A 25,272-nucleotide genomic window follows, 5' to 3' on the forward strand; every position below is an offset into this window, starting at 1 on the left:
GCTTCCTCGCCAGGCCTCGGTTAGCCCAGGGGGGCGGGGCAAAAGTCGTTCTTCCGCTGTCAAGCCTGGTGGTTGCTAGGGGCGCTCCGAGCTGAAAGCGTGTGGTAAGAGTTCTCTTTTCAGAAAAGATGTGAACCCGTTCCAAGATTGGCAACTGGGAGAATTTGTAGAGAGTTGGGCTGTCTGAACCCTGATAGGTCCCTCGCCGGTTCCGCAATCCCCGCCGAGCACGTTGGTCCCGGTCTCTCTCGTCCTCTACCCGCCCAGCCTTTCGCGGGATTCCACGCTCTTCCGGCTCTGGCGCTGACTTCCTCCAGGTGCCGAGTGGCGGGCTCCGGGGCTCGACTTGGGAGGTGGTGTTCGCTGGGGTGTGTCTGAGCCGGCGCTGTGGTCGAGTCCATTCGCTTTAGCCCACCCCTCCCATGGCTCATTTGTTGAGAAAAGTTGGTGGGTTTTAGTCGCTAGGGAAGTCTAAAAGTTTCCGCATGGTCAAGGTAATTTTACTAGCATTTCTTTCCATTCCTCTCCCCTCACCCCCCTGCTCCCAATACAGGTTTTCCACCTGGTGCCCCAGAGCTCTGGATCCGTGATTCAAACTATTCACTGCTTTCTCTGTTATTTATGAAGAATCAGCAGGTGGTAACGTGTTTTTTGTTCTTCTGGCTTCCCTTCTCTAAGGGTAGGAGAGCAACTTCGCAGCTTTGTAGAAAGACTAAATGAACTGTTTGTTCAAGAAAGATAGCCAGTCTGCCATTTTGGGGGAGGATATAGCTCAAGTGCTAGAGCGCGTGCTTAGCATGCGCAAAGTTCAGGGTTCAATCCCTGGGACCTCCATTAAAAATAAATAAGTAAACAAACAAACAAATAACCTAACCCCCCCCCCCACACACACACACACAAGTCGTTTAGCGGGCAAGATAGGACTTAAAGGAAATGCCAGGGTTCTGGTTAATGATATACCACTGGTAAGGCCTTAACCTCACCAGGCCTGCCTCTGTCAAGTCAGGTTCATAACCTGGCCCTAGATTAGCTTTGTAAATAACCAAGGCATTTCAATGGTAGGAAGATGTAGAAATAAGTCTCTGGGGATTAGATATTTTTCCTATCATTTATTTCCTGCCTTCATGAATTCAAGAGGAATTTCATTTTGTGGTCCCTAGCCAATAAGTTTGACACTAATAAAACTGAGGAGAAATCCAAGTGGCAATCCTCAGGGATCTGTTAGAGTTCTGAGAAAAGAATGGTATCCTTTAGGTTTCTGGTCAGCTAATGTGGCCTTTCTATTGAAAAATGTTGGTTAAATTCTCTATACTTGATCTTTCGAAGTGCCTTTGAAATTAATATATAGTGACTATCTATATAACTAGATAGGTACTTGAGCATAATAGTATTTCCTGAACCCAGGGATACAAGGTACTCTGTAGCCCCTACTAATAGCAGATATGGTGGTGAATGTCTCACAAAATTATTTGAATGTAGGATCCTCTGGGTAAATGTGTTTGTGCCCTAAAAATTGTATATGAAAGGGAGCCACAGGTAGCTCTGATTGTGGATCAGAAGAGTCTTTTCTTGTTTTCTCGCAAGAAAGTGTACCCTTATGGCATAAAAATCTAACACCTCATATAGTTTCTCGCATAATCAATTCAGGTCAATAAATAAGTGTTTCATTAAAAGTTGAACCAGGTGTTCCTCTGACAAAAATAGTAAAGGAGCCATAGAAGACAGAAGGGAAGGGAGTGTGGTAAAATGTGAGAAAATGAGCCAGATTCAGAAACTGAAAAAGGTGTATAAACATCTTGGAGAGCTAGGCACATAGGTCCAGGAGCAAAATAAACTGGCAGAATAGTCAGGGTATACTGGAGACACTTTGTAAATAAACCAGTAAGAACTCATCCCCAAACTGAGTTCTTTATGTACCTGTAATTGTCTAATTTATAAATTACTGCACATGGCAGGAGTACTAATGCAGCTTTATTGCTGCAGTGTTTGGGACTCCTCTAATGGGCAGCTTTGGCTGGAGGACTAGCCATCAGCCTAGCTTGAACTTTCTTCAGACTGTGTTGTAGTCTGAAACGCTGCCTCAATCCTTGCTTTTCCCTCTCCTTCATAGGTGTCAGGCCTGTGTCACAGTTTGCAGACTCTCCCACCTTCCCATGCTTCCTTCCCTTTTATCTTTCACAGATTTTTGCCCTAGTAAATCTCTTGCATGTTGTTATGGGCTGAATAGTTTCCTCCCCAACACTCATGCGTTGAAGCCCTTAAACACACAGTCACCTTTAAAGAGGTGATTAAGTTAAAATGAAGCTGTTAGTGTGAACCCTAATCCAGCCTGATGTGCTTAAAAGAAGAAGAAATTTGGACACACAAGGAGACACCAGGGGTGTGTGCACAGAGGAAGGGCTATGTGAAGGCACTGGGAGAAAGTGGCCATCTTCCAGCCAAGGACAGGGGCCTTGGAAGAAACCAAACCTGCTGACAGCTTGATCTTGGAACTCTAGCTTCCAGAACTGTGAGAGAAAAATTTCTATTGTTTAAGCTTCCCAGTCTGTGGTATTTTGTTATGGCAGCCCTAACTAATACACACGTCAAATCCCACCTTGGCAGCTACTTCTCAGGGGCCTAAACTAGCACAAGTGGTCCCAGGGTAGGTCCAAGAAAACATAAGTTGAGATTTCAAGACTGGCACACTCAATACCTCACAGGCAGAGATGATGCTATCCTGAGCAGTACAGGGACATGGATAGTTCCTAGCCCAAGGTGATGACCAGTTGCTAAAGATACCATCAGTAGTGACTGGGAGAAAACATCCCAGTGGAGGAGAAAGCCCTTGCAGGTACTATTTCAGGCAAGTGAAATATATGGAGGGGAGAACATGCCTACAAGGACAGTGGAGCTGACTGGTTGCCACTGAGTTGTAATGACTCTGAAGAGGGATAAGGAGAAAGCAAGGGTTCTCCCCTGGTTAATGGCTAAGTGTGAGAGACAGAGGGCCTCTTTAGTAGCTTACAGAGAGGCTTTTATCTCCTACAGTGGAAGAGCTGACACAGTTAAGCCACAGACTCAAGACATGATAGTTGGAGGCACAGAGCTCCAGAGACATTTAAATGTGCAACCAAAGCAGGTCAGGGTCCTCTTTGAGAAAACCTGAAACTCTGAAACAAGGGATGGGACATCTGGTTGGACATCTGCAAGGATGTTAGCTCTGCAAACCCCAGTGAACTTCCAGAGTTTGCAGAGGTGGTTCACCTCTTCATACTAAGAACTAGTATTTCCTGCGTGCTGAAAGACGCTGCAGAGCAACTGCCCCCCAAGGCAACATAGAAGTTGCCGCTACCTCCTCTCCTGGCTACCAGGCCAGTAACTAGAGTTAAATCCTAGCAAAACCTAGGTGAGAATATGCTTGGGCCTGATAAAGGAAGAGATTATGTCAAAGGAGCTGTAAGAATTCGCTAGCATATACTGACAGAAACCAAGGGAATATCCTGCAATTGAATTTTGAAATTGCTTGATCAAAGGGGCTGGAATGTAGGACTAGATAATCAAGAATTCATTGAATTGGGGGCACTGTCTTGAGGCATAGGATTTAACACATGGCAAGAACTCTTGGGTTTGAAACAAACACTGCTGCGGGGCTTTTAGAAACTTAGAGAAAGTGATGGCCAATTCTGAGTAAAGTAGAAATGTCTCAGGTGCCCTGGCAGATGATAGAAGAGCAAATAAGAAGATGGACAAATGGGCATGCAGGAATGATATGTGAGGTCAAAAGACCCATCAGAAGATTATGTTCCACAGGAAGGCCCAGAAAACACACCATTCACTGAGGCCATCGGAAGTTCTCTGGTGAGAGGCAACAGCATCACCAAGAAGTTCTCCGTAGCCTGGACTGACAATAGAAGCAGTCACAGAACTGAGGCTCACTAATAATCATGGGAATGGTATTCCCCTTCCCCCAAGTAATAGAGGCCAGGTGGTGGCCCTTAGTCACCAAAAGCCAGGAGGCCACAATTATAAAGACCAGCAACATCTGACAAGAGTGGCAGCCTAAGGGAGCTTGACCCATAGAGAGTTGTGGATGTAGATATAGGGCTTAGCATCTCTAAGGGCAAAGTTAACATCTACAAATGAAAAAGGCCAAAATGGAGGAGCAGGAGACTGAGGATGGTAATCCTCATACCCCACCCCAAATCATTATCCCTTGTTCAGTGTCTGGATCTGAGCCACTTTTAAGATCTGAAACCCATTGACCTAAGAGGTGGCAGATCCTGCAGCACGGCAGCAAGTAATACCTGTAATGTTTCCGCAGTCCTTCCCCAAACAGACCCATGGCCATTTTGATGAGTGTACACACTAGGGAAGAGGGATAACCAGAAAATTGAGGACTATTGAACTTGGGGTCTAAGTTGACATCAGTATTCTAAGATCCAAAGCATTGTCATGGCCCCCTGTTAGAGAGGGGCCTTATGGGGGCTTTGTAATAAATGGGGTCCTGGCTAAAGTCCAGCTTACAGTGGGTCCATTGTGTCTATAGGCCCACCCTGTGGTCTGTTCTTCAGTTCCTGTGTTTATAAATAGAATTGATATATTTGGCAGTTGGAGTAATAGCCACATTAAATCCTTGACCTGTATAAAGAGCTATCATAGTGGGGAAGGCCAAGTGGGAACACCTGAAAATGACCTTCCAACCCTGGCCAACATAATGAATTTTAAAAACCAATATCACATACTAAGGGCATGATGGAAATTAGTGCCAGCATTAAAGACCTAAAGAACATGAGTGGAGGAAAGATGGTCCCTATCATATGTCTGTTTAATTAGCCAGTCTGACCCCTGCAGAAACTAGATAGATCTTGGAGAATAACTCTAAACTACTCTAGACTTCAGCAAGTAACAGCCCTAATTGCACCTGCTGTACCGCGCATAGTATTGTTGCTAAAGCAGATTAATAATGCATCAGGACATGGCCCATGGCCAGTGATTTGTTGAATGAATTATTTTCCATTCTGGTTAGAAAAGAGCACCTGAAATGGTTCACATATATGTGGGACAGATAACAGTATTCATTTATAGTTTTGCCCTAAGGATAGGTAAACTGCCCTCTGTCATCATATAGTACAAAGAGATCTGGACCTCCTGGACATCTCATAGAATATCACATAAATGATATTATGTTGGGCAGACAGCACAAGCAAAATGGCTAGTATGCTGGAGACAGTGGTAAGAGCTATGCTTCAGAGAGTAGGGAAATGCTGCAAAGATTCAAGGACTTGCCACTTCAGTGAAGTTTTTGAGGGTCCACTGGTCACAGGTATACCAGTATATCCTTCCAAGTAAAAGACAGATTTTTGCTTCTTACATCCCTTACCACAAAGAAGAATGCACAGGGCCTGGTCTTTCTGTGTTCTGGAGCAATACATTCCACACTAAGAATACTGCTGTAGCCCATATATTAGGTGACACTGAAGATTTCCAGCTTTGGGGCCCAGAACAGGGGAAAGGCTCTTCAGAAGATCCAGAGTGCTGTACAAGCATCTCTGCCACTTTGGCCTTATATTCTGGTAGACTCTTTTGTTTTAGAGGTGTTAGAGTGGGAAGAGAAGCAGTTTGGAGCTTGTGATGGTTAATTTCATGTCACCTTGATTGGGCCATGATATTTTGTCAAACATTATCCTGGGTGTGTTGGTGGCAATGTCCCTGGATGTGATTAACATTGGCTTGGTAGAATAAGTAAAGCAGATTGCCCTCCCTAATGTGGGTAAGCCTCATCCAATCAGTTGAAGACCTAGAGATCAGAAAGTCCTGCCTGACTGCATAGCTAAGACGTTGGTCTTTTCCAGCCCTCAGACGCGTTCTGAAACATCAGCTCTTCTTGGATCTTGAGCCTGCCAACTTTCAGACTGGAACTTACACCGTCGACTCTCCTGATTCTCAGGCCTTTGAACTCAGGTTGGAACTAAACATCGGCTCTCCTAGGTTTCCAGATTGTTGACAGCAGATCTTGGGACTTCTAGCTTCTGTAATCACGTGAGCCAAGTCCTTATAATAAATCTACATCTATGTCTAACACCTATTGGTTCTGTTTCCCTGGAGAACCCTCGCTAATTCAGATTTTGGTACTAGCAGTGGAGTGCAGCTGTAACAGACAACTAAAAGTGTGGAAGCAGCTTTGGAACTGGGTAATCGGGTAGAGGTTGGAATAATTTTAAGTTATATGCTAAAATTATGGATGTTAAGGGCAATTCTGGTGAGATATCAGATGGAAATGAGGAACATGTTATCGGAAACTGGAGGAAAGGCGATCTCTGTTATAAAATGGCAAACTGTGGCTGAACTGTGTCCTAGTGTTTTGTAGAAGGTAGAATTTGAGTAATAAAATTAGATATTTAGCTGAGGAAATTTCTAAGCAAAGTATTGAAGAAGGGGCTTGGTTCCACCTGATTACTTATAGTGAAATGTGGAAGGAGAGAGATGAATTAAAGAAAGACTTGTTAAGCAAAGAGGAACCAGAACTTAATGATCTAGAAGGTTCTTAGCCTATCCATATTGCAAAAAATGAGAAAGCATGTTCTAATGAGAACACCAATGGTGTGACTAGATTATCACTTGATAAGGAGTTCACAGGATTTTGTGAGTAGAAACACTACCAGTTTGAACTGAAGGAGATGGAGATGGGACAAAATGAAGACTTGGATTTATTGAATTTGACAGGACGAAATTATAGGTGATCATCAGGGCCACTGCCTCAGTTTTGACAGGCAGATGGCCTCTGCCTGAAGCCTTGGGAGTGGGACCACCCAGCAAAGCCTTGGGGGCGATACTGCCACCCTGCAGGACCAGGACAGCAGAGCACTGAACAAGAGAATTATTCTCAAACCTTAGGATCTAAGGGGATTTTCTTGCTAAATTTTGAACTTGGTTAGTACCCATTACCCCTTCCTTCTTTCCTGTTTCTCTTTTTTGGAATGGAAATATCTATCCTGTGCCTGTCTCACCATTTTATTTTGGAAGCACATAACTTGCTTACAGATTCACAGCTGGAGAGAAATTTTGTCTCAGGATGAATCATACCTTGAGTTTCACTATTACCTGATTTAGATAATATTTAGATGAGACTTTAAGTTGATGCTGGAATGAGTTAATACTTTTGTGGGTGTGGGGATGGAATGAATGTATTTTGCATGCAAGAATGACATGAATTATAGGGGGCCAGAGGTGAACTGTTATGGGAAGAATTTGTCGTCCCTCCCCAATCATATGTTGAAGCCCTAACTCCCAATGGGATGGTGAAGAAGAAATACCAAAGAATATTATCCCTCTTATTTATTCCCCCCTACCCTGTCTCTCTGTCTCTCCCCGTCTCTCTCTCCGTCTCTGCCTCTCTCTCTCTCTCTCTCTCTTTTCCCACCCCCTGAGAGGACAGAGTGAGAAGGTGGCTATCTGCAGATCAGGAAGAGGGATCTCACCAGAACCTGAACATGCTGGCACCCTGATCTCAGACTTCCCGCCTCTAAAACTGTGCAAACATAAGTTTCTGTTGTTTAAGCCACCTAGTCTATGGTATTTAATTGTAGCACCCCAAGCTGACTAAGACAGAACCTACAGTAAGCCCCAGTGCAAAAATCACAATACAGTCCCTAGGACCTGAGCAAGGCCATGTCATCTGCAGCAGAAAATTATACACATTTTAAGAACCAGCCACTAGTGTGATACTGGGCCTTGGTAGAAACTGAACGCTTAACCATGCGACTACAAGTAACCATGTGTCCAGAACTGCCTATTATGGCCTGGGTTCTTCAGATGGACCCAGCAGCATCTATTGTAAGGTGGAATGGTACATCTGGGATGGAGCTCAAGTACAACTGAGGTACTTACAAGCTACATGGCCAGGTAGTCCAGACCCCATGTCACCCACCACAGCTGCACCAATACCATGACCATCTGAAGGAGGAGGGGTAAAGCCTGAGTTTGGTTTGTGAATGAGTCAGCTTAGTATGTAGATATAAACCAACGTTAGATAGTGGTTGCATTATAGTCACATTCTTGAGAGGCTTTGAAAAATAACAGAGGGAAAATCTTCCTAATTACAAGCATTGTCCCTGGTCATCTGCTTTGTGTATAAGGAGAAGCAAACTGACGTAAGAATATATATATAGATTCTTGGGCAGGTGTCAGTGGCTCGACCCTCTGGTAGAGGACTGGAAGATCAAAGACAAGATCTAGGATAGAGTTGTGTGGCTGAATATACGGGAGTGGGCATGAAGTGTGAAGATTTTAGTCTTGACATTTTGCACCCACCAGGGAAGAGGTACTAAACAATGAAGTAGATAAAATGGCTCATCCAGTTGCCATTACCAGCCTTAATCAGTGGCTACCTTGGAACCAGCTTGATGGGCACTGTTATGGGTTACAGTGTATTCCCCAAAGTTCATATGTTGATGTTCTAATCCCCAAAACCTCAAAATGTGACCTTGATGGGGAGGGTGTAGCTCAGTGGTAGAGTGTGTGCTTAGCATACAGAAAGTCCTGGGTTCAATCTCCAGTACCTCTGTTAAAAATAAATATTAAATAAATAAACAAACAAACCTAATTATCGACCCCCCAAAAGAAATGCGACCTTACTTGGAAATAGGGTTGTTGCAGATGTAATTAGTTAAAATGACATCATACTGGAGTAGGCTGAGCCCCTAATTCAATGTGACTGGTATCCTTATAAGCAGAAGGTCATGTGAAGATAGAGAAACACAAGGGAATGCCGTGTGAAGATAAAAACAAAGATTAGGGTGATGCAGTAGAAGCCAAGGAATGCCGAAGATTGCCAGCAAGCCACCAGAAGCTCGGGAGAAGTATGGAACAGACTTTCCCTCACAGCCCTCAGAAGGGACCAAGCCTGCTGACACCTTGATCTCAGATTTCTAGCCTCCAGAACTGTGAGACAATAAATTTTTGTTGTTTAAATCACCAAATTTGTGATACTTTGTTAAGGCATCTTTAAGAAACTAATACAGGCACATAAATGGAGTGGCCACAGTACCAGAGATGGAGGCGATGTGTCGGCCCCAAAAGCATGGACTCCAACTTTTTAAGGTTGATCAAGCTACTGAGATCTAAATATCCAACATGCTAGCAATAGAGGCCAATGCTGAGCCCCCAATAAGGAACTATTGATCAAGGAGACCAGTTGGCTACTTGGTGGCAAATCAACTACACTGAGTCTCTTCCATCCTGTAGGGGCCGGTAGTTCCTTCTCACAGTAATAGGTAATTATTCTGCATATGGGTTTTCCTTTCCACCAACAGATCCTCAGCCAACATTACTTTATTGGGACTTATGGAATGTCTGATCCACAGGCATAGAATTCTGCATAACAGCATCCAACCAGGGCAACTGCTTCATGGTAAAAGAAGTGCAGGAAGTAGACCTATGACTTCATACCATACCAACCAGAAAAAGCTGACCTCATGAAGAGCTAGAATGACTTTCTAAAGGCTCAGGTGAAATGCCATTCAGAGGCAACTCTGAAAAAATTGGGTGCTATCCTTCAGGATATGTTATATAGGTTAAATCAGAGGCCTTTATGAACCCAATAGGAAAAATACATTGGTCACTAACCAAAGAGTAGATGCAGGAATAGCCCCACTTACCTTCACTACCAATGACCCACTAGAGGATTTTGTGCTTCCTATACCCACAAATCTGGGATCTATAGTGCTAGGGGTACTGGTTCCTGAAGAGGTTGCACTCCTGTTAAGGGACACAGCAAGGGTCCCATAGAACTATAAGGTATGACTACACCTAGGGCACTTTGGACTCACTGTTCCAGGGACTAGAAGGCAAAAGAGGAGTCACATCATGACAAGGAAAATTGACCCCAGTCGGTAGGAGAACGTAGCACTGCTTTTTACAGAATCCATGTGATCCACTTGGGCACCTCCTGATACTCCCTTGCCCCACTGTAATTGTGAACACATGCAGCAACCCTGGCCTGAGAAGAGTAGGACTAGGAACTCAGACCCCTCAGAAATGAAGATTTGGATCACACCACCACATAAGCCACTAAGACCTGCTAAGATGATAACTGAGAGTGAGGGGAATTTATAGTAAACAGTGGAAAAGGGAGAGAATGAGTATCAGTTGTGGCCCCAGACCAATTGCTGCAGTTCATTCCACTAACCTTCCTCTTCTGAGTTTCTCTTCAGGAAGAGAGGCCCATGGGAACCATGGAAGAGCTTTTCCCCAAACCAGCATGAAGAAATTATCCTTGAGACAAATGAGTGGAATGTGGTGTTTCTTAAAATGGGACACTGGATTCCCTGCTGTGCAGAGTGTAGTTAATTGATGACCCTAGATGCTGTTCTAGATCTACCAATGTGTTCACAGCTGAGGCCATGCTTTCCACAACCTATTCCTATCTAGTGCTTGAGCATGGTAGAGTAATAATACAGGCTCATTCCTTTGAGACTTGAGACTCCTCTGACGGGCCACTTTGGCTAGAAAACTACTCTTAGGATTCAGAGCTTAGAGGGAAATTTAGAGAAAGAAAATTCATGCAAAGAGATTTGAAAAACGGAAATAAAGATAAAATCAGAAATCGATGAAATAGAAAGCAAAAAGCCGAGAGAGAATCAACAAAGCCAAAACATTAATCTTCAAAAAGACGACGACGACGACAACAACAACAACAACAACAACAACAACTAGTAAGACTAATAAAGGAAAACTTTAAGAAAACACATTACCAATATCAGTAATAAAGGGGGCATCACCACAGGTCCTATAGACATTAAAAATAAAAGAGAATACAGCTTTATACCAATAAATTTGACAATTCAGGTGAAGTGGAAACTTTTATTGAAAAACAAAACTTACCAAAACCTAAAAATAACAAATAGAAAATTCTGTATTTTATATTTTAAAGGAAATGAACTCATAATCTAAAGCCTTTCTACAAAGAAAACTCCAGATGGCTTCACTGGTGAACTCTTTCCAACATGTGTATTTCTTTTAGAAAGGCATGAAAGGCATATTCACACTTTCTGATGCTTATTTATCACATGCCCTATTTGTAGATTAACTTCCCCCCCGCTCCATGCCTCATTCATTTAGCACCTACTATGTATTATGTTGAGTTGTAGATAAGATGAATAAAGTTTTTGGCAGAGGAAGCTTTCAGGTTGGTGGAAAAGGCAGACATATAATGTAGATGCAGTGAAATAAGTGCTAATAAAGATTTTTATAAAGTACTATGAGAGATGGGTGTGAATCCAGGGAAGGAAAAGCTTTACAGGCATGAGAAGTGAAACTATGCCATGTGCTATGGGCATAAAAGTAATTGGAAAATAGAGGACACGCTTTCTGTCTTCCTTACTGGATCCTCTCCCCTTATTCTCTTACATTCTTAATACCTCAGTGTTCTTCCTTGGCTTCTGATTTTCATTTGCCGCGAACAGTTTCAACCACTCCTACATTTGTCCCTTTCATATATATTTTAATCATTTCGAAATCCATATCTCCAGCCTCCACCTCTCTCTTGAGCTCCAGGCCTAAATATTCAACTATCCAGAGAATTCATCTACTCAAGGGCTTTATTTCCACACTTATTCTCCTCTCTCTCCCTTGCATCACCAGTCTTCCCTCCCTTCTTGAAAAATCCCTCCCTTGATGGCATGTCTCTTCAGCTATTACACTACTTTTCTGCCCTCCTTTATTTAGTGAATCTTCTCACTTTCTTTCTACTGTATCTTAATCTTTGGTGCTACTGAAAACCTTTTATGAGTCTTTTATCCTCATTACTCTTCTGAGACTTTCTTGTCAAGGTCACCAAAAACCTTCATGTTGCCAAATCCAGTTCTCAACTTACTTGACTGACAGCAGCATTTAAGCAGTTGATCATTTCTTCTTTCTTGAAAAATTATCTTTACCTGGCTTCTACCCTCTACTGATTTTATTCTCACCTCACTGGACACTCCTCCTCAGTCTCTTTGTTAGGTCTTCTCTCTCTTCTCCCTTTAAGTATTAGAGTATTCTAGTGTTCCATCCTTGGACTTTACTCAGTTTTTGCTCACACTCATCTTAGAAAATCACAATCAATTTTACTATTTTAAATGTCATCTTTATATGTTAATGATTCAAAAACTGTGTATCTGTAGCCTTAACCTCTCTCCTGAATTCCACACTCATATCTCCAATAGCTATTCTACTTGGATGTCTAACAGTATTCCAAGCTAAACATGTCTAAAACCAAACTTTTGAGCTCCTGTTAATCAAACCTAATCCCTTCCATCTTCTCCATCTCTGTAAATGGCTCTATGATTCAGCCTGTTGCACGGGCCAGAAATGTTGGGGTCATTGTTGACTCCTCTCTTTTTCTACTTCTCTTATTCAGTCCACCAGCACATTGCATCAGCTCTGCCTTCAAAATATATCCCTAGTCTGATCGGTTCTCTCCAACTTGGTCACTAGTACTCCAAACTGCCATCACGTCTCACCTAGACCTCTTCCTCCTAACTGGCTACCCAGCTCCCACACTTCCCCTACTATAGTCTTGGGAGTGATCGTTTTACAGTATAAGTTAGGATATGCCACTCCCCTGTTCAAAAACCCTTCAACAATTCACATCACACTTAAAATAAAACCCAAGTTTTTTTCCTATGATCTACAAGGCCCTTGTGATCCAGCCTTTTGCTATATTCTGACCTTATCCTTTTCCATTCTCCCCTTCCTTTTTTCGTGCTTCAGTCATGCTAGTCTCATTGTTATTCCTCAAATATATGACAAGCATGTTCCCATCTCTGGACATTTGCACTTGCTGTTCACTCTGCCTGAAATAATCTTTCTCCAGATATTCACGGCTTATTTCCTCTCTATGCAAATGTCACCCCCTTACAGGAACCACTTCACCTAAAATAACTCCCCTTCATTTGCTCTGTTTTCTTTCATAGCTTGTAGCATTACAGGGATTATATCATGCATGCATTTGTTTATGGGATGTATTATCTGCCTTCCACATTAGAATGCAAGCTTCATGAGGGCAAGGAATTAATCTGTTTTGTTCAGTCACCAAGTCCTATCAATTCTACCTCTTAAAAAATCTTCAGTCCATCTTCTCCCCATTATCACTACCTTTGCCTTAATTGAGTTGCCATCATCACTTGCTGGGAATATTACAGTATTCTCCTACTTGACTTTCTGCCCACACCTTCTGTCGGGGCCTTTCTCTCCATCACTACCAATTTGATAGCATTATTGTTAATATGTATTCATGTCTCTCCTACATAAAACCGTTCGTAGGGAACACCCTCTTTGCATATTGGATAGATTCAAGCCCCTTAACACAGCATCCAAGACATCTGCCACCTCCTTGCTTTTACTCTCCAGCAGCACCAAACTGCTTACATGTCCTTGCCTCTAAACTTGAAATATACTGTGTCTTCTACTTAAATGCCCTTTCCTGACTCTCAGAGATGATAGATAAATATTTCTTCCTTTGGCCATACTTCTATTGCATTTATTATACTGTGGTGGATTTTTTTTTTTAGCTTACGTATAGGCCCCTTATTAAACTGTGAGCTCTTAAGGAAAAAGAGTTGTGTCTGATTCAGGCCACAGCTCTGTCACAAGTAAGTGGTAGTTGGAAATGGGAGTAGGGCATGGAGAGGATTCAAAGTAGGAGGGACTGTGTGTATAAACACTCTGAGGCATAAGGGTCATCTTCAGAAAAGAGAAGCCCTGGCCTGTGTGACTGGCCCAGTGAATAAAAGGGAGGGTGGCAAGAGGCAAGCTAGAAAGACTGGGAACAGATCATGCAAGGTCCTTGTCAAACATGCAAAAGATCTTGAACATCATCCTATGAGAAATGGGAAGCCTCTAAAAGGTTTTAAGGAGGAAAATGACAAGATAAAATTTTCATTAAAAAAAAAAAACTCACGATACTTGCTATGTAAAGAATGGATTGAAAGAATACAAGAATGAATAGAGAGAGACCTGAGGGACACTATTGCAATTATCCAGGCAAAAGGGATGATGGCTCGGCCTGGGTTGGCAGCAGTGGGGACAGTGAGAAGTAAAAAGATTCAAGCTATATCTTGGAGGTAAAATGGATAGGACTTTGTGATAGAATAAATGAGGGGGCGAGGAAGGTAGATTGCACAACTGAATGCAGTGGTATCATTTGCTGAAATGCAGATGATTTGCTAGATGAGAGTCAAAGGAGCAATAGCTAGGTTTTAAGAAGTTAAGTTTGAGATGCCTCAATATGTGACATGGTAAAGGGATATGCCAAAAAGGCAGTTGAATATGGAGGTATGAATTTCAGAAGAGAGGTCTGAGCTAGAAGAATAACTGGGAGTCATGGGCACACAGACTGTATAAATCATAAGAGCTGATAAGACAGCCTAGGGAGAGATTGTAGCATGAAAAGAGAAGAGGATTATGGATGACGTAGAGTTGAGAAGAATTTCGTTGAATTGGAGATAATGAGAATAGAAAACTGAGAGGCCATATGGATTTTATAATTGCCCAGGAGAGTAACAGAAGTTGAGGAGACAGGAAGGCCATGAGCCAGGTGCTTGCAGATCTTCAGAGAGTGAGGAAAATGGCCAAGAGTTTGGAAGATCACTACATTCAGAAGGGAGAAAAGATGTGGAGATAGAGGATGTGAACCTCAAAAAGACAAATTTTACAAGAAGGAGAGGAAGTAATGAGGAGACACAACCTAAATTTCCCCTTAACTATATTCTCTGTTTCAGATAATGAGGATCTTCAAGAATGTCTTCAGATTTTCCAGGTTAAATAGGCTCAAAGAAATCCCACCTCTGCTCTTCCAGACAGATCAGTCCCCTGGGGCTTAATCAAGGCAGAGAAGCTGCCCGAGGGAGGCCAAACCTGTGGGATACTGGCATGGAATGAGTGGGAACTAAGAAGCTATGCTAAGAGTTCATGTGAGAGGTGGTGAGGGATTGAACTAATGTAGATGCAAAGGGGACAAAAAGGAGGGAGAGCTTGAAGAGACATCTATAACATAGCTGGAGATTGAGTTCATTCACATGGCCAATCAATCATGCCTATATAATGAAATCCCAAGAAAATTTCTGGACACTGAGACTTGGAGGAGTTCCTGGTAGGTGAACACAAGTGTGCTAAGAAGGTGACACATCCTGACTCCACAGGCAGAAGGCATGGAATCTCCATGTTCAAGACTCTCCCAGACATCACTCTGTGTGTCTCTTCTTTTGGCTGGCCCTGATTTGTGTCCTTTAAATGAAACTGTAATTGTAAGTGTAGTGCTTTCCTGAGTCATTCAGTTCTGTGGGTCATCCTTGTGGATGATTGAACCTGAGGGGATCATGGGAACCCCTGAATTTTTGCCAGTTAGTCAGACATGTGGGTGGCCTGGGGACCCTCAAAGTGTGTCTAGCATCTGCAGTAAGGGCAGTCTTAACTGAGGACTGTGTCCTTAAACCTCTGGAGTCTTACGCTAACTCCAGGGGATTGGCATCAAGATTGTATTCAATTGGGGTTTGTGTTAGAATAACAGGTAACAGAGACTCCTACTCAAACTGACTTTAAAAAGTAAAGGGAATTTATTGGTGCACATTACCAAAAAGTCCACAAGTATATGGCTTTAGGCATGGCTTGATCCAGCAACCCAAATAATGTGACCAGGACCTGGGTTTTCTCTTCCAGTTTTTCTTGAGACTGGTTTCATTCTCAGCAAATTCCCTTCCTGGTACAGGATGGTTGCCAGTAGCTGAAGCTACTGAAGTTCCTGAAGCTATGGGCTTGTGATTTTACATCCAATTAAGAGGGAGAGATTCTTGTTCGTTCAAATAGATGTTCAAGAATTGAGTATAATTGGCCTAAATTGGATCACATTCCATCCTTGAGTGAATTACTATGACCAGAAATATTGCCATAAGTCAATTAGAACCAGCTAAAATCAGAGGTAGGATTTATCTCACCTAAACCATTTGGTCATAAATAAAGCAAAATCTGAGTACTGCTGTTTGAAAAAATGGGAAAATGAATATTGCGGAAGCAATAAAAAAATGGAAGGTATTCAGCTGATATTTATTTAACTGACTCCTCATTTTGAAAATTAGCTGCATTCTGGAAAGCAATCCCAGTTCTCTAGTTCTTAAATTCTATACTTAAGAGTTGTTCTGTCTGTACTCCAGGTGGCTTAAATATTCTATGAGGGTCTCTTTGCAGCCTAATGATTTGCTGGTGCAATTCTGAGAGAAACAGCTTGTCAGATTATGGTACAGCTCATCTCCAGAGATCATTTATGTGACAACCTAATTATTCAGTGAGAGAAAACCCTAAGAGATGTCCACACTTAAAGAGCTGACAAAGAAGATGACTCTGCAAAAGAACATTTCTATGCCCTCAGCTCTGAAAAACCACTTGACTACCAAAATGGCATCATGAAGTTTATATACCAGAGTCCATGGACTTTATTTATGGGGAACATTCTTTGATCCTCACTTAGAACCAATTTGCCATGATTCTAGATGCAGTTCTAACAGGTTTGTTATCTGATGTAGTGATCATCTGTTGTTTTTGCATGTTCACTATCCTTTCTTACTTAGGCAAATCACCCTGATTTTCCTTTGGGAAAACTAGTTCTCTAACTTTCAGTTTCATGATTTTGATAGGACTGATACTACCTACAAGGTCCAAGAATGAGCACATGACAAAGATCTGGCCAGTCCCCTGGCCATACCGTGATTGATTCTGAAGTTGGAATGTTGTCCAGTCTGAGCTATTGAGAGCCCTACCCAGAACTTTGCCTGCAATTCTTATGGGCTTGCTAGGTTGTAAAAGTGTAAGGCCAGGCTGACGTTGGGCTATCATGGGGGAGAACCCAGCTGGTAAATGAAACCAACATAGAGAGGAAAGCAGAGGAGAGATACAAAGACAGAGGCAGAGAAGGGAACCCATTCTGATGTTATCATTTGGATGCCTGGAACCAGCCATGACTAAAACTCCTGGATTTTTCAGTTACAGGAGGCAATAAAATACCTTTTTTGCTTAAGCCTCGTTGAGTCAGGTGTCTACACTTAATTAATTCATTTGTTTTTCTGATCAAATTAGAAGCAACAACAGAAGAGAGTTTTTGCTGTGAATTAGCAACAGTTTCACTAATTTTTTTAAAAATGTTATGAATTCTGAATACTTAATGAAATAGAATCCAATATTTTGGTACTTGGTGCTGACACCAAAGGAAAGCAAAATCTCTCTCTCTCTCTAATTTAAGACAAAGAAAGAAATCAGTTTGGGATCCAAATCGTGACATCCTATTTTACAGAACAGGACAATGTTTGATAGTCCTGATGTGACATTGCCTACTTTTATAACTTTCTTCAGTGTCTTTCGCACTTAAAACCATCTTTGGTTCCTCTTTTAGTGAGTACTTACAATTCTAGAGCAAATTTATATTATTAATGTTTTTCTGTTTTAATTTCCTACAAAGCCAAAATACTGGATATTTTTTACATGTTTAGAATTTATGAAGTTAAAAAAATTAATGTGACTAAATGTTATTAACACATTTAAAATTTAAAAATTATAAACACATTGGAAATATCCTTCTGGCCTCTACAGGCTCTGCTGCTTTCTGCAACTTGTCCGCTCTTCCACCCATACCCCACACACCCACACACGTACATCAGCTCTGATGGACCTGCTCTGGAAGAGCTTCCAGGCTTTCCTGCCCGGTTTAGCAACCAATATAGGTTTCAGGACTATTGCCTCTGACTGAAAATGACTTCTCTCCTGTGAGCCCAAAAGAGATGGTCCTAACTGGGTCTCACTCTTCTCCATCCCCTGCAGGGAGATTTCCTATTTCAAAGGCTCCTCCTGTCTACTCTTTACTCAGCATTTTTGCTAAGAGAGTGTAGTGGAGAATGAAGAAGTTTGGAAGAGTTACTGGAACTGGGTGGTAAAAAGGGGATGGAAGGGCTTGGGATAGTGAGGAGGAGATTAGAGCAGGAGAAGGAAGGACAGTTTGAAGGGGAGCTAAGAAGAGTAAAGAAACCTGCCAACCAATGTCTAAAATAATAGTACAACACTGACAAAAATACCTGAATTTCGGTGCTTAAAAATAGCACAGCATACACTGGTATATAGAAAACGGTAATGCAGTCATGACTCCCTCTACCTTGACCTTCAGTCAGAGTAGCCTCTAAATCTCGTTAATTTAATTTCAGAGGCATGCCATTCCACCTAGAGATTCAACTTCCTGAAATATTCTTGGCACAAAACTTGGAAGGCTCTTGTTCTGTTTTAAGAAAGAAAGCCATGTACTTACATCACTTATACGTACTGCTGCCAGACTAATATTCCTGAAGCACAGTTCTATCAGGTAGTCATTAACATTTATTGAATATTGCTATCTGCCAGATACTAGGGTCTCTCTTTATTATCTTATTTAATCTTCATAACAGCCCTTTGTAGTAAGTACCATTATTAACCCAATTTTCTTTTTTAAATTCAGGGGGTGGGAGAAATTAGGTTTGTTTGTTTGTTTGTTTTAATGGCAATACTGGGGATTGAACCCAGGACCTCATGCATGCTAAGCACACACTCTACCACTGGGCTATATCCTCCCTCCAACCCAATTCTGTAGATAAGAAAATAGAAGTTCAGGATTAAGTCTCTTGTAAAGAAAACATAGCTACTAAATGGCAGAACTAGGTCTGGAACTAGGTCTGGATCTTCCTGACTGTACTTGAGTCCTTAACCACTATGCTTTATCACCTCTTCTGCTCAAAATCTGACAGAGTAATCAATAAAGTCTTACTAAAGTGCTTATCACTTAAGGCCCTTAGCCCCAACTGCCATTCCAATTTTATTTGCCATTATGCTCCTTCATACATCTGATTTTCAGAGCAAATAGAAGTGTTTGCTGATCACCAACATCCCTCAGCAGTTCACACTTCTATGCCTTTGTTCATGTAAGGATCTTTATTCTGTGTCACTTTTTTCCAGAAAAAAAATAGAAATCTTTTAAATCATTGTTTCACACAATAATTGTCATAGTTTTTATTTTTCATTATAATAACAGCCATTGATTTTTTACATATATACAAATACATACACACATATATATTTTTCTTCCCTTGAACTTTTTTTTTCTGAAATACGTATGAAAATTAAGTGGTTTTTAAATGTTTTAGGCCTTTGCAAATTATTTATACATCCAAATGCAACAGAATTAGGATTCCAGGTAGTAGAAGTCATTTTACCAAAAGTCCAAGAAGTCTTTAGGATCTCCCAAGATAATCTAAAATAAACAAAGAAACAAAAATTTGTTAGGACAGAAATTTGGCAAGTGGTCAGTCTCCTTGTGTATGGTGTCTCTGCTCCTAACAGGCACATTTTTTTGAAAAATGAAATATCTGTGTGGAATAATTTCATGGATTAAAAAAAAATGCTCGAGAGAGTGATGTTAACTTGAATGTACAGTTGTTTTGGCTAGAACACAGCTTCAGCTTTTTAAAAAGCAGTAGCTCTCAAGAAACATAAAGAGAAGGGAACATTTTCCAACTCATTTTAGGAGGCTACCTACCTGGATAACAAAACCAAACAAGGAGAGTCCAAAAAAGAAACCTACAGACCAATAGCCCTCATGGATATAGATGCAAAAAATTCTCAACAGATACTAGAAAATTGAATTCGACAATATATAATATATACATATATATTAGGGAATATATTTAAAGAATAACACAGCATGACCAAAAATTCAAGACTGGTTCAATAGTCAAAAATCAATCAATAGACCCACAAAAATACAGTCATTTGATCTTTGGCAAAGAAGCAAAAGGGAATTCAATGGAGAAAACGATAGGTTATTCAACAAATGGTGCTGGAACAACTGGACATCCACATGCAAAAGACGTGAATCTAGACACAGACTTTACACTCTGCACAAAAGTGAACTCAAAATGGATCATAGACCTAAATGTAAAATGCAAAACTACAAGATTCTTAGAAGATAACATGGGAGAAAATCCAGATGACCTTGGGTTTGGTGATGACTTTTTAAAATACAGCACCAAAGGCATGACTTACGAAAGAAAAAATTGATGTCAGACTTCATTACAATTAAAAACTTCTACTATGCAAAAAACGCTGTCAAGAAAATAAGACAAACCAAACAGTGGGAGGAAAAAAATTGCAAAAGACATAAGTACTGTTATCCAAAATGTGTAAGGAACACTTAAAACTCAACAATAAGAAAATGGACAACCTGATTTAACAATGAGGAAAAGATCCAGACATTTCACCAGAGATACAGATGGCAAGTAAGTATATGAAAAGAGGCTCAACATGTGTCATTAGGGAATTGCAAATTAAAACAAGATACCACTATGAACCTATTAGAATGGCTAAAATCCAAAATACTGAGAACACCAAATGCTGGCGAGGATATGGACCAACAGAAGCTCTCACTCACTGTTGATGGGACTGCAAAATGGTACAACCACTTTGGAAGATAGTTCGGCAGTTTTTTAATAAAATCAAATATACTCTTACTGTACAGTACAGCAGTCACACTCCTTGGTGTTTACCCAAAGAAGCTGAAAATTTACATCCACACAAAAACCTGCATGTTGATGTTTGTAGCAGCTTGATTCATAATTGCCAAAACTTGGAAGCAACTAAGATGCCCTGCAGTAGGTGAATAGATGCACAAAACTGTGGTACATTCAGACAATGGACTATTACTTGGTGCTAAAAGGAAATGAGCTACTGAGTCATGAAAAGACAGAGAGGAACCTTAAATGAATATTACTAAGTGAAAGAAGCCAATCTTAAAAGGCTACATACTGGATGATTCCGACCACACGATATTCTGGAAAAGGGGTTGCGGGGAGGGAGGGAGGGATGAGTAAGTAAAACAGATATTTTTAGGGTAGTGAAATTTTTCTGTGTGATACTATAAGGGTTAATACATGTCATTATACATTTGTCAAAATTCATAGACTATTTAATACAAAGAGTAAACACTAAGTCCAGCCCAACACTGGGCTTTGGTTGATATTATGTGTCAGTGTTGGTTCATTGATTATAACAAATAGATGTAGCACACTGATTCAGGATCATGGTGATGGGAGAGGCTGTATGAAGCGAGGGATGGGGAGGTGGGAATTCCCTGCGCTTTCTGCCCAATTTTGCTGTGAACCTAAAAACTTCTTTAAGATATTTCATTTTAGTGTATATATTTATACATACTTAATTTTTATATATAAAATATACTTTATTTTTTAAATTTATGTGTATTTCATATATAATATCTTTATATATAAATGTATGTATATATCCCTTAAAAATTCTAAAAAAGATATCAGTATAATCTACCATACTAACTATCCAAAGAAGAAAAAACACATGACCATTATCAATTGATACAGAAAAGGCATTTGACAAAATTCAAAATCCATCCATTCTCAGCAAACTGGGAATAGAAAGGAACTTCCACAAGCTGATAAAGGGCATCTATAAAAAACCTGGCGCTAACATCATACTAAACAGTGAAAATCTGAATACTTTCCCCTAAGATCAGGAACAAGGCAATAATGTCCACTCTCACCATTCCTACTCAACATTGTACTGAAAGTCCTACCCAGTGCAATAAGGCAAGGAAAATAAAGGAAGAAATAAAACTCTCCCTATTTGCAATTGTCTACATAAAACATCTCAAGGAACCTACAAAAAAACTCATAGAACTAAACGACAAGTTTAGAAAAGTCACAGGATACAAGGTCAACAGAAAAAAAAATCCATCATATTTCTATGTACTAACAGTTATCAAATGGACACTTAAATTTAATATAATACAATTTATAATGGCTCCCCCAAAATTAAATACTTAGGTATAAATCTAAGAAAACATGTACATGATCTGTATGCTTAAAACTGCAAATGCTGGTGAAAGAAATCAAAGAAGACCTAAATACATGAAGAGGCATGCTGTGTTTATGGATTGGAAAATGCAACATAGTAATGATACCAGTTTTGCCTAAATTGAGCTATAGATTCAATGCAATCCCAATCAAAATCCCAGTAGGATTTTTTGAAGATATAGACCAGCTGATCTTAAATTTTATTTTGAAAGGCAAACAAAGTAGAATAGCTAAAACAATTTTGAAGAAGACTAAAGTTGGAGGAATTATATCACCCTATTTTAAGGTTTACTTTAAAGCTACAGTATCCAACACAGTGTGATATTGGCAAAGGCACAAATACATACATTAGATAGAGAGTCCAGAAATAGACTCATACAAATATGGCCAACTGATTTTTTTTTATAAAAGTGCAAAAGCAATTAAATGGAGAAAGAATAGTCTTTTCAAAAAATGTTAGAACAGTTGGACATCTACATGCCAAGAAAGGAAGAAAGAAGAGGGAGGGAGGAAGAAAGCAAAAAAGAAAGAAAGTGAGAAAGAAAGAAAAGGAAAGAGAAGGAGGAAGGGAGGGAGAAAGAAAGAACTAACCTTGACCTAAATCTAATACCTTATACAAAAAAATAACTAAAAAAATCTAAATGTAAAGCATAAAACTATAAACATTTAGAATAGAACATAGGAGAAAATATATATGACTTAGGGTTAGGCAAAAGTTTTTAGACACGATGTCAAAATCGTGATCCATTTTTAAAAAAGATAAATTAGACTTCACCAAAATGTAAAACTTGTGCTCTGCAAAAGACACTTAAGAGAATGAAAAGACAAACTACAGACTGGGAGCAAATATTTGCAAGTCACATAGCCAACAAAGGACTTGCATTCAGAATATGTAAAGAATTCTCAGAACTCAGTTGCAAGAAACAAACAACCCAGTTTTTAAAATGGGCAAAGGTCTTGAAGAGACACTTTGCCAGAGAAGATACAAAGATGGCAAATAAGCACAAAAACAATGTTCAACACTGTTTGCTTTGGGGGAAATGCAAATTAAAATGACAATGAGGTACCACTATATACCTGTCAGAATGGCTTAAAAACAAAACAAAACAAAAAACCCTAACAGCACCACGTTCTGAAAAAGACACAAAGCCCCTGGAATACATTGCTGGTGAGAAAGTAATATGGTACAGCCTCTCTGGGAAACAGTTTGGTATTTTCAAATAAAGCTAGACATATAATCTAGAAATACCACTTTGGGATATTTACCCTAGAAAAAAAAAACTTTGAATGTTCACTCAAAATCCTATACAAAATGTTTTTAGCAGCTCTACTCATAATAGTAAAAAAAAAAAAAAAAAAAATGGAAATAACCCACATGTACCTTGGCAGGAGAATAAACAGTGATGGATTATATTTCATATGATTGAACACTACTCAGGACCAAAAAAGAGCAAGCTACGGAGAAGTGCAACTGTATGGATGACTCAAAAACATCATGCTGAGTGGAAGAAGCCAGACACAAAAGAGTACATACTGTATACTTCCATTGATCTGAAATTTTAGAAAAAGCAAAACTAATTTATAACGACAAAAAGCGGATCAGTGGTTGCCTGGGGATTGACTGCAAAAGGGCAGGAGGGAAACTTGGGAATGATAGAAATGTTTACGTTGATTGTGGTGGTTTACATGGGTATATACATTTATTAAAATTCAAAGTTGAAATATTAACATCTTTTGACATAGCCAGCTCACTTCTAGGTATAAGGCGATGTTTGTCAAACTGCTGGTAGAGACCCATTATTTTAAGTGAATTGTTAAATCAATCTAATGTGTCTACCCAGAGGGGTATTTACCCTGAAACTAATGAAACCTAAGCTTCAGGCCCTCTCACTTGCAAAACTTCTTCCAAGGCCTGGTTACTACATTTATATTTATAATTTTGTACTCTTTTTCTAAAGGAGGCCCCCAATTATATAAACTTCAGTCCCCATGTAACCTGGATCTACCTCTGAAAGATCAGAATTTTTTTTAATGAAATGAAATAGAAAACATGAGAGCTTGTTTTGAAAATGTTGCTTCATTTATAGAATTTAAAAAGTTTTTTTAATTTAAAAATAGAATGAGTCCTGATGTAAAATTTTATTTCTTAACCAGGGTTTGTGTTTAAAAAAAGGAGAAGGTTGGTTATGTAGTGCACTGTAGCAACCTAGGCACATGCACACAAAGACATGTGTAAACACACAACACAGCACTGTTTGTGAGAGTAGATATTTGGAAATAACCTCAATGTCCATCAATATGAGAATATGTGAATACACTGTGGTAAATGTATGTAGTGGAATTCCATATCACTGAAAGGAATAAACTAAAGATACATGCATCAGGCTAGATGACTCTCATAAATACAACATTACATAAAAAAGCAAGTTGAGGACAGTTACCTAAAACATAATATTATTTAGATAAAGTTTAAAACAATTTGAAAAATAATACTATGGTGAATATGTATTATTCCTAGATATAGTCATGTATATAGAAAAAAATACTAAAAGTTTGCATGAGGCTAATAACAAATTCAGGATAGGATGGTTACTTCTAGGGAGGAGGGAAGAAGGGAGCAATACATGATACGAAAGTACATGCAGGGGTTTGATTTTATATGCAATTTTTATTTTGTTTTTAAAGAATAGATTGAGATAAACAAGGCAGAGTTAAAATTTAACAAGGCTGGTTGGTGGCTATGTGGATTTTTGCAGTATTCTGTTTCTTTTCTGATTGTGTTGTATTCCGTATGCATACTGTTACAGACATTGGTAATGAGTATTCTTTCATATTTGTGTATCACGGGCATTTACATACCACTTAATCCTCATGATCACCATATAAAACAAGGACAGAAATTATCCCTATTCCATAGAAAATGAACCTGATACTGCAAAAAAAGTTTATTACCAACTGGATTGGGGACTCAGTTGTTCCTTGTTTAGCCTAGATTTGCCTGGAAGTCCACTGGAGAAGTTTCCTTCAAGTCCAGGTGACTGACCCCAGCCACTCCCCCACCCCAACCTTGTAAGGCACTTACTTAGTGGAGGAACGAATTGTATTAATGATAGCTAAATGTTCAAAAAGCAGTCATTCTGAAGTATGAGGGAACCTTCAAGAATGACTCTGAGGTGACTGATATATATTTTCAAGCCAGTTCTCAGAAGGTGAAGGCAGGTTCTCTGGCCTCTTCTCCAGTGGCTCACTCTGTGACCTTGGGCAAATCACTTAATCTTTCACTAATTACAATTACACTGCGGCAAACTGAATGTGTAATATTCATCATTACTTACTGGGGCTCCTGTGGATCACGTTTTGAAAATTA

The 25,272-nt window shown here is 40.0% G+C and overlaps 1 long non-coding RNA gene across 1 annotated transcript; it reads left to right on the forward strand.

Annotated features, from left to right (window-relative positions):
* The first annotated feature begins 28 nt into the window (after positions 1-28).
* Positions 29-25,200, forward strand: LOC105063644 (uncharacterized). Its single transcript, XR_006722385.2, has 4 exons — positions 29-104; positions 554-636; positions 5,835-6,021; positions 14,742-25,200. It is a non-coding gene; the product is annotated as an uncharacterized LOC105063644 (long non-coding RNA).
* The last annotated feature ends 72 nt before the right edge of the window (positions 25,201-25,272 follow it).

The sequence above is a fragment of the Camelus bactrianus genome, chromosome 9, assembly GCF_048773025.1.
Source record: "Camelus bactrianus isolate YW-2024 breed Bactrian camel chromosome 9, ASM4877302v1, whole genome shotgun sequence".
In the NCBI taxonomy this organism is placed as follows: domain Eukaryota; kingdom Metazoa; phylum Chordata; class Mammalia; order Artiodactyla; family Camelidae; genus Camelus; species Camelus bactrianus.